The sequence below is a fragment of the Lolium perenne genome, chromosome 2, assembly GCF_019359855.2.
Source record: "Lolium perenne isolate Kyuss_39 chromosome 2, Kyuss_2.0, whole genome shotgun sequence".
NCBI lineage: Eukaryota > Viridiplantae > Streptophyta > Magnoliopsida > Poales > Poaceae > Lolium > Lolium perenne.
The window spans coordinates 53,517,977-53,528,236 of record NC_067245.2 but is presented as its reverse complement, the minus strand read 5'-3'; positions in this window follow the sequence as shown (position 1 = coordinate 53,528,236).

Here is a 10,260-nt window from a genome sequence, read left to right as displayed (position 1 = left end):
TATTGCGTTGTTTTGTATGACACTTCATACCAACCAATATGGTACAAATACCCAAGAATTTCATTGTGTGACCAAACGAGGAATACATCCATAACATGTATATCATTTATATACACCTGAGCTAGACTTTCTAGTCTTTTCTTTCTTTCTGCCAAAATATCTTTTGTAGTTTCTCTTTTAGCTTTCCTCATTCTCAGAAAAACACTTCATCTTTAACAACTTCTAAGTTTGTTGGTCAAATACCAATAACCTTGAGGTACTTAAGTTGATCATCATATGACAAGTGTTCTAGATTTCACTATTAGTAACTTTGTAATATGATGAATAATTTCACTCATAATTTTATCCATCAATTCATGATGACTTTCTGAGACCATGTCTGTACATGCTAGGCTCATAAAGTTTAACCTTAGTATTCGCATGTGCAAGTCTGGCTTGCACCCGTTGTAAGCACATGATACGTCTCCGACGTATCGATAATTTCTTATGTTCCATGCCACATTATTGATGTTATCTACATGTTTTATGCACACTTTATGTCATATTCGTGCATTTTCTGGAACTAACCTATTAACAAGATGCCGAAGTGCCGATTCTTTGTTTTCTGCTGTTTTTGGTTTCAGAAATCCTAGTAAGGAAATATTCTCGGAATTGGACGAAATCAACGCCCAGGGGCCTATTTTTCCACGAAGCTTCCAGAAGACCGAAGACTAAACGAAGTGGGGCCACAGGGAGCCCAAACCCTAGGGCGGCGCGGCCCACCCCCTGGCCGCGCCGGCCTGTGGTCTGGGGCCCCTGTGCCCCCTCCTGACTTGCCCTTCCGCCTACTTAAAGCCTCCGTGACGAAACCCCCAGTACCGAGAGCCACGATACGGAAAACCTTCCAGAGACGCCGCCAACGCCGATCCCATCTCGGGGGATCCAGGAGATCGCCTCCGGCACCCTGCCGGAGAGGGGAATCATCTCCCGGAGGACTCTACGCCGCCATGGTCGCCTCCGGTGTGATGTGTGAGTAGTCTACCCCTGGACTATGGGTCCATAGCAGTAGCTAGATGGTTGTCTTCTCCCCATTGTGCTATCATTGTCGGATCTTGTGAGCTGCCTAACATGATCAAGATCATCTATCTGTAATTCTATATGTTGCGTTTGTTGGGATCCGATGAATAGAGAATACTTGTTATGTTGATTATCAAAGTTATATCTACGTGTTGTTTATGATCTTGCATGCTCTCCGTTACTAGTAGATGCTCTGGCCAAGTAGATGCTTGTAACTCCAAGATGGAGTACTTATGCTCGATAGTGGGTTCATGCCTGCATTGACACACAGGACAAAGTGAGAAAGTTCTAAGGTTGTGTTGTGCTGTTGCCACTAGGGATAAAACATTGATGCTATGTCTAAGGATGTAGTTGTTGATTACATTACGCACCATACTTAATGCAATTGTCTGTTGCTTTGCAACTTAATACTGGAGGGGGTTCGGATGATAACCTGAAGGTGGACTTTTTAGGCATAGATGCAGTTGGATGGCGGTCTATGTACTTTGTCATAATGCCCAATTAAATCTCACTATACTCATCATGATATGTATGTGCATGGTCATGCTCTCTTTATTTGTCAATTGCCCAACTGTAATTTGTTCACCCAACATGCTGTTTGTCTTATGGGAGAGACACCTCTAGTGAACTGTGGACCCCGGTCCAATTCTCTTTACTGAAATACAATCTACTGCAATACTTGTTCTACTGTTTTCTGCAAACAATCATCTTCCACACAATACGGTTAATCCTTTGTTACAGCAAGCCGGTGAGATTGACAACCTCACTGTTTCGTTGGGGCAAAGTACTTTGGTTGTGTTGTGCAGGTTCCACGTTGGCGCCGGAATCCCTGGTGTTGCGCCGCACTACATCCCGCCGCCATCAACCTTCAACGTGCTTCTTGGCTCCTCCTGGTTCGATAAACCTTGGTTTCTTTCTGAGGGAAAACTTGCTGCTGTGCGCATCATACCTTCCTCTTGGGGTTCCCAACGAACGTGTGAGTTACACGCCATCAAGCATATTTTCTGGCGCCGTTGCCAGGGAGATCAAGACACGCTGCAAGGGGAGTCTCCACTTCTCAATCTCTTTACTTTGTTTTTGTCTTGCTTAGTTTTATTTACTATTTTGTTTGCTGCACTAAATCAAAATACAAAAAAATTAGTTGCTAGTTTTACTTTATTTGCTATCTTGTTTGCTATATCAAAAACACAAAAAAATTAGTTACTTGCATTTACTTTATCTAGTTTGCTTTATTTACTGTTGCTAAAATGGCCAACGCTAAAAATACTAAGTTGTGTGACTTCACAACCACAAATAATAATGATTTCTTATGCACACCTATTGCTCCACCTGCTACTACAGCAGAATTCTTTGAAATTAAACCTGCTTTACTGAATCTTGTTATGCGAGAGCAATTTTCTCAGTGTTAGTTACGATGATGCTGCTGCCCATCTTAATAATTTTGTTGAACTATGTGAAATGCAAAAATATAAAGATGTAGATGGTGATATTATTAAACTAAAATTGTTCCCTTTCTCATTAAGAGGAAGAGCTAAAGATTGGTTGCTATCTCTGCCTAAGAATAGTATTGATTCATGGACTAAATGCAAGGATGCTTTTATTGGTAGATATTATCCCCCTGCTAAAATTATATCTTTGAGGAGTAGCATAATGAATTTTAAACAATTAGATACTAAACATGTTGCTCAAGCTTGGGAAAGAATGAAATCTCTGGTTAAAAATTGCCCAACCCATTGACTGACTACTTGGATGATCATCCAAACCTTCTATGCAGGACTAAAATTTTCTTCACGGAATTTATTGGATTCAGCTGCTGGAGGTACCTTTATGTCCATCACTCTTGGTGAAGCAACAAAGCTTCTTGATAATATGATGATCAACTACTCTGAATGGCACACGGAAAGAGCTCCACAAGGTAAGAAGGTAAATTCTGTCGAAGAAACCTCTTCCTTGAGTGATAAGATTGATGCTATTATGTCTATAGTTGTGAATGATAGGACTAATATTGATCCTAATAATGTTCCATTAGCTTCATTGGTTGCACAAGAAGAACATGTTGATGTAAACTTCATTAAAAATAATAATTTCAATAACAATGCTTACCGGAACAATTCTAGTAACAACTATAGGCCATATCCTTATAATAATGGCAACGGCTATGGTAATTCTTATGGGAATTCTTACAATAATAATAGGAACACACCCCCTGGACTTGAAGCCATGCTTAAAGAATTTATTAGTACACAAACTGCTTTTAACAAATCTGTTGAAGAAAAGCTTGGGAAAATTGATATACTTGCTTCTAAAGTCGATAGTCTTGTCGCTTGATGTTGATCTTTTGAAATCGAAAGTTATGCCTAATGAGAATCATCATAATAAAATTGTTACTACAGCAAATGCCATCCAAGTTAGAATTAATGAGAATATAAGATTAATGGCTGAACTGCGTGCTAGGTGGGATAGAGAAGAAAATGAAAAACTAGCTAAAGAGAAGAATATAGCTAAAGTTTGGACTATTACCACCACTAGTAATGCTAATGCTACACATGTTGCTGCACCTCCTACTAATACTAATAAAAGAATTGGTGTTAGCAATGTTTCCACTTCTAATGCAAAGCGCGAGAAACTGCTCGAAAGCGCTAAAATCAAAACATTTGTGATAAAGTCGCTGAAATTTTTTCCAACATTGGGGATGATGATCCCATTGCTTTAGATTATAATGGTTTGAATTTTGATGATTGCCACATCTCTGAAGTTATTAAGTTCTTGCAAAAACTTGCTAAAAGTCCTAATGCTAGTGCTATAAATTTGGCTTTCACGCATCATATTACAAATGCTCTCATAAAAGCTAGAGAAGAGAAACTAGAGCGCGAAGCCTCTATTCCTAAAAAGCTAGAGGATGGTTGGGAGCCCATCATTAAGATGAAGATTAAAGATTTTGATTGTAATGCTTTATGTGATCTTGGTGCAAGTATTTCCGTTATGCCTAAGAAAATTTATGATATGCTTGACTTGCCACCGCTGAAAAATTGTTATTTGGATGTTAATCTTGCTGATCATTCTACAAAGAAACCTTTGGGGAAAGTTGATAATGTTCGCATTACCGTTAACAATAACCTTGTCCCCGTTGATTTTGTTGTCTTGGATATTGAATGCAATGCATCTTGTCCCATTATATTGGGAAGACCTTTTCTTCGAACTGTTGGTGCTATCATTGATATGAAGGAAGGTAATATAAAATATCAATTTCCTCTCAAGAAAGGTATGGAACACTTCCCTAGAAAGAGAATGAAGTTACCTTTTGATTCTATTATGAGAACAAATTATGATGTTGACACTTCGTCTCTTGATAATACTTGATACACACTTTCTGCGCCTAGCTGAAAGGCGTTAAAGAAAAGCGCTTATGGGAGACAACCCATGTTTTTACCTACAGTACTTTGTTTTTATTTTGTGTCTTGGAAGTTGTTTACTACTGTAGCAACCTCTCCTTATCTTAGTTTTGTGTTTTGTTGTGCCAAGTTAAGCCGTTGATAGAAAAGTAAGTACTAGATTTGGATTACTGTGCAGTTCCAGATTTCTTTACTGTCACGAATCTGGGTCCACCTCCCTGTAGGTAGCTCAGAAAATTAAGCCAATTTACTTGCATGATCCTCAGATATGTACGCAACTTTCATTCAATTTGAGCATTTTCATTTGAGCAAGTCTGGTGCCATTTTAAAATTCGTCAATACGAACTGTTCTGTTTTGACAGATTCTGCCTTTTATTTCGCATTGCCTCTTTTGCTATGTTGGATGAATTTCTTTGATCCACTAATGTCCAGTAGCATTATGCAATGTCCAGAAGTGTTAAGAATGATTGTGTCACCTCTGAATATGTTAATTTTTATTGTGCACTAACCCTCTAATGAGTTGTTTCGAGTTTGGTGTGGAGGAAGTTTTCAAGGATCAAGAGAGGAGTATGATGCAACATGATCAAGGAGAGTGAAAGCTCTAAGCTTGGGGATGCCCCGGTGGTTCACCCCTGCATATTCTAAGAAGACTCAAGCGTCTAAGCTTGGGGATGCCCAAGGCATCCCCTTCTTCATCGACAACATTATCAGGTTCCTCCCCTGAAACTATATTTTTATTCCATCACATCTTATGTGCTTTTCTTGGAGCGTCGGTTTGTTTTTGTTTTTTGTTTTGTTTGAATAAAATGGATCCTAGCATTCACTTTATGGGAGAGAGACACGCTCCGCTGTAGCATATGGACAAGTATGCCCTTGGTTTCTACTCATAGTATTCATGGCGAAGTTTCTTCTTCGTTAAATTGTTATATGGTTGGAATTGGAAAATGATACATGTAGTAATTGCTATAAATGTCTTGGGTAATGTGATACTTGGCAATTGTTGTGCTCATGATTAAGCTCTTGCATCATATACTTTGCACCCATTAATGAAGAAATACATAGAGCATGCTAAAATTTGGTTTGCATATTTGGTTTCTCTAAGGTCTAGATAATTTCTAGTATTGAGTTTGAACAACAAGGAAGACGGTGTAGAGTCTTATAATGTTTTCAATATGTCTTTTATGTGAGTTTTGCTGCACCGGTTTATCCTTGTGTTTGTTTCAAATAAACCTTGCTAGCCTAAACCTTGTATCGAGAGGGAATACTTCTCATGCATCCAAAATACTTGAGCCAACCACTATGCCATTTGTGTCCACCATACCTACCTACTACATGGTATTTTCCGCCATTCCAAAGTAAATTGCTTGAGTGCTACCTTTAAAATTCCATCATTCACCTTTGCAATATATAGCTCATGGGACAAATAGCTTAAAAACTATTGTGGTATTGAATATGTAATTATGCACTTTATCTCTTATTAAGTTGCTTGTTGTGCGATAACCATGTTCACTGGGGACGCCATCAACTATTCATTGTTGAATTTCATGTGAGTTGCTATGCATGTCCGTCTTGTCTGAAGTAAGAGAGATCTACCACCTTATGGTTAAGCATGCATATTGTTAGAGAAGAACATTGGGCCGCTAACTAAAGCCATGATCCATGGTGGAAGTTTCAGTTTTGGACATATATCCTCAAATCTCAAATGAGAAAATTATTAATTGTTGTTACATGCTTATGCATAAAAGAGGAGTCCATTATCTGTTGTCTATGTTGTCCCGGTATGGATGTCTAAGTTGAAGAATAATCAATAGCGAGAAATCCAATGCGAGCTTTCTCCTTAGACCTTTGTACAGTGGCATAGAGGTACCCCTTTGTGACACTTGGTTAAAACAGGTGCATTGTGATGATCCGTAGTCCAAGCTAATTAGGACAAGGTGCGGGCACTATTAGTACACTATGCATGAGGCTTGCAACTTATAAGATATAATTTACATGATGCATATGCTTTATTACTACCGTTGACAAAATTGTTTCATGTTTTCAAAATCAAAGCTCTAGCACAAATATAGCAATCGATGCTTTTCCTCTATGGAGGACCATTCTTTTACTTTCAATGTTGAGTCAGTTCACCTATTTCTCTCCACCTCAAGAAGCAAACACTTGTGTGAACTCTGCATTGATTCCTACATACTTGCTTATTGCACTTATTATATTACTCTATGTTGACAATATCCATGAGATATACATGTTACAAGTTGAAAGCAACCGCTGAAACTTAATCTTCCTTTGTGTTGCTTCAATGCTTTTACTTTGAATTATTGCTTTATGAGTTAACTCTTATGCAAGACTTATTGATGCTTGTCTTGAAGTGCTATTCATGAAAAGTCTTTGCTTTATGATTCACTTGTTTACTCATGTCATATACATTGTTTTGATCGCTGCATTCACTACATATGCTTTACAAATAGTATGATCAAGATTATGATGGCATGTCACTCCAGAAATTATCTGTGTTATCGTTTTACCTGCTCGGGACGAGCAGAACTAAGCTTGGGGATGCTGATACGTCTCCGACGTATCGATAATTTCTTATGTTCCATGCCACATTATTGATGTTATCTACATGTTTTATGCACACTTTATGTCATATTCGTGCATTTTCTGGAACTAACCTATTAACAAGATGCCGAAGTGCCGATTCTTTGTTCTGCTGTTTTTGGTTTCAGAAATCCTAGTAAGGAAATATTCTCGGAATTGGACGAAATCAACGCCCAGGGGCCTATTTTTCCACGAAGCTTCCAGAAGACCGAAGACTAAACGAAGTGGGGCCACAGGGAGCCCAAACCCTAGGGCGGCGCGGCCCATCCCCTGGCCGCGCCGGCCTGTGGTCTGGGGCCCCTGTGCCCCCTCCTGACTTGCCCTTCCGCCTACTTAAAGCCTCCGTGACGAAACCCCCAGTACCGAGAGCCACGATACGGAAAACCTTCCAAAGACGCCGCCAACGCCGATCCCATCTCGGGGGATCCAGGAGATCGCCTCCGGCACCCTGCCGGAGAGGGGAATCATCTCCCGGAGGACTCTACGCCGCCATGGTCGCCTCCGGTGTGATGTGTGAGTAGTCTACCCCTGGACTATGGGTCCATAGCAGTAGCTAGATGGTTGTCTTCTCCCCATTGTGCTATCATTGTCGGATCTTGTGAGCTGCCTAACATGATCAAGATCATCTATCTGTAATTCTATATGTTGCGTTTGTTGGGATCCGATGAATAGAGAATACTTGTTATGTTGATTATCAAAGTTATATCTACGTGTTGTTTATGATCTTGCATGCTCTCCGTTACTAGTAGATGCTCTGGCCAAGTAGATGCTTGTAACTCCAAGAGGGAGTACTTATGCTCGATAGTGGGTTCATGCCTGCATTGACACCTGGGACAGTGACAGAAAGTTCTAAGGTTGTGTTGTGCTGTTGCCACTAGGGATAAAACATTGATGCTATGTCTAAGGATGTAGTTGTTGATTACATTACGCACCATACTTAATGCAATTGTCTGTTGCTTTGCAACTTAATACTGGAGGGGGTTTGGATGATAACCTGAAGGTGGACTTTTTAGGCATAGATGCAGTTGGATGGCGGTCTATGTACTTTGTCGTAATGCCCAATTAAATCTCACTATACTCATCATGATATGTATGTGCATGGTCATGCTCTCTTTATTTGTCAGTTGCCCAACTGTAATTTGTTCACCCAACATGCTGTTTGTCTTATGGGAGAGACACCTCTAGTGAACTGTGGACCCCGGTCCAATACTCTTTACTGAAATACAATCTACTGCAATACTTGTTCTCTTTTTTTCGCAAACAATCATCTTCCACACAATACGGTTAATCCTTTGTTACAGCAAGCCGGTGAGATTGACAACCTCACTGTTTCGTTGGGGCAAAGTACTTTGGTTGTGTTGTGCAGGTTCCACGTTGGCGCCGGAATCCCTGGTGTTGCGCCGCACTACATCCCGCCGCCATCAACCTTCAACGTGCTTCTTGGCTCCTCCTGTTTCGATAAACCTTGGTTTCTTTCTGAGGGAAAACTTGCTGCTGTGCGCATCATACCTTCCTCTTGGGGTTCCCAACGAACGTGTGAATTACACGCCATCAGCACACGTAGAATTTCTAACACCCGATCATCACGTGATGCTTCGAAACAATGAGTCTTAGCAACGGTGCATACTAAGGACAATCACTTCATGGATATGAGAATATCGTTAGTGCCCCAATAGTTGGAGGATTGGGACGCCTTGTGTCTTCAACCTTCGTACATTCCCATAAAACTTATGAGTTTATGTAGTCTCACCAAATTATATTCTATCATCTTGCAATAAGGTCTTAGATATCACATATATCTCATACCTTGATTATTTCTGAAAACTAAATATTCAGCTCCTTACTTTTCAAACAATTTTGAACTTCAAGTTTCACGGAGACAAGATAACTTTAGGTACTAATTGAAACCATAGTTCTATGAATCAACAATGTGAGGTTTACTAAAAGTTTGCAATAGTACTTAATCATATCTTGATTCTTTAACAATACGGTACCAGTCCGTAAAGTTTCTTATCAGATATTAACAGTATTTCTATCTCAATAACAAGACTAGCGCATGGTAGAAAACGGATGCCAATACTACAAAATTAATTCAAAATACTACTCAGACTATGTTCATGATAATTAGTTCATGTTTTAATCTAATTATTAAAGAACTCCCACTTAATACAACATCCCTCATAGTTGTTAAGTGGTACACGATCCAAATCCACTACACCAAAACCGATCATCACGTGAGATGATGTAGCTTCAATGGTGAACATCAACATGTTGATCATATCATCCATATGACTCGTGTTCAACCTTTCGGTTTCCGTTGTCCCGAGGCCATGTCTGTACATGCTAGGCTCGTCAAGCAAACCCAAGTATTTAGCGTGTGCAACATGGCTTACACCCGTTGTATGTGAACGTTGAGTCTATCACATCCGATCATCACGAGATGCTTCGAAACGACGAACTGTGCAACGGTGCATACGAGGGGAGAACACTTTATTATCTTGATATTAATGTGAGGGATCATCTTATAATGCTACTGTCGCGTTCTAAGCAAAATAAGATGCATAAAGGATTAACATCACATGCAATTCATATGTGATATGATATGGCCCTTTAGTCTTTGTGCCTTCGATCTTCATCTCCAAAGCACGAACATGATCTCCATCATCAACGGGCATGATCTCCATCATCGTCGGCGTAGCGTCAAGGTCAATGGCGTCGTCTTCATGGTTGTTCACCTCATGTAGCAACTATTACAACTACTTTGAAATACTACTCAACATGAAATTTAAAGACAACCATAAGGCTCCTGCCGGTTGCCACAATACAATAATGATCATCTCATACATATTCATCATCACATCATGGCCATATCACACCACCAAACCCTGCAAAAACAAGTTAGACGTCTCTAATTTGGTTTGCATATTTTACGTGGTTTAGGGTTTTCGAGTAAGATCCAATCTACCTAAGAACATGAACCACAACGGTGATACTAGTGTTGTCAATAGAAAGAGTAAATTGAATCTTCACTATGGTGGGAGAGACAGACACCCGCAAAGCCACTTATGCAATACAAGGTGGAGCAAGTCTCATGAACGCGGTCATGTAAAGTTAGCCCGAGCCGCTTCATCCCACCATGCCACAAAGATGCAAAGTACTCAAACTAAAGACAACAAAGCAACAACGCCCACAAAACAATTGTGTTCTACTCGTG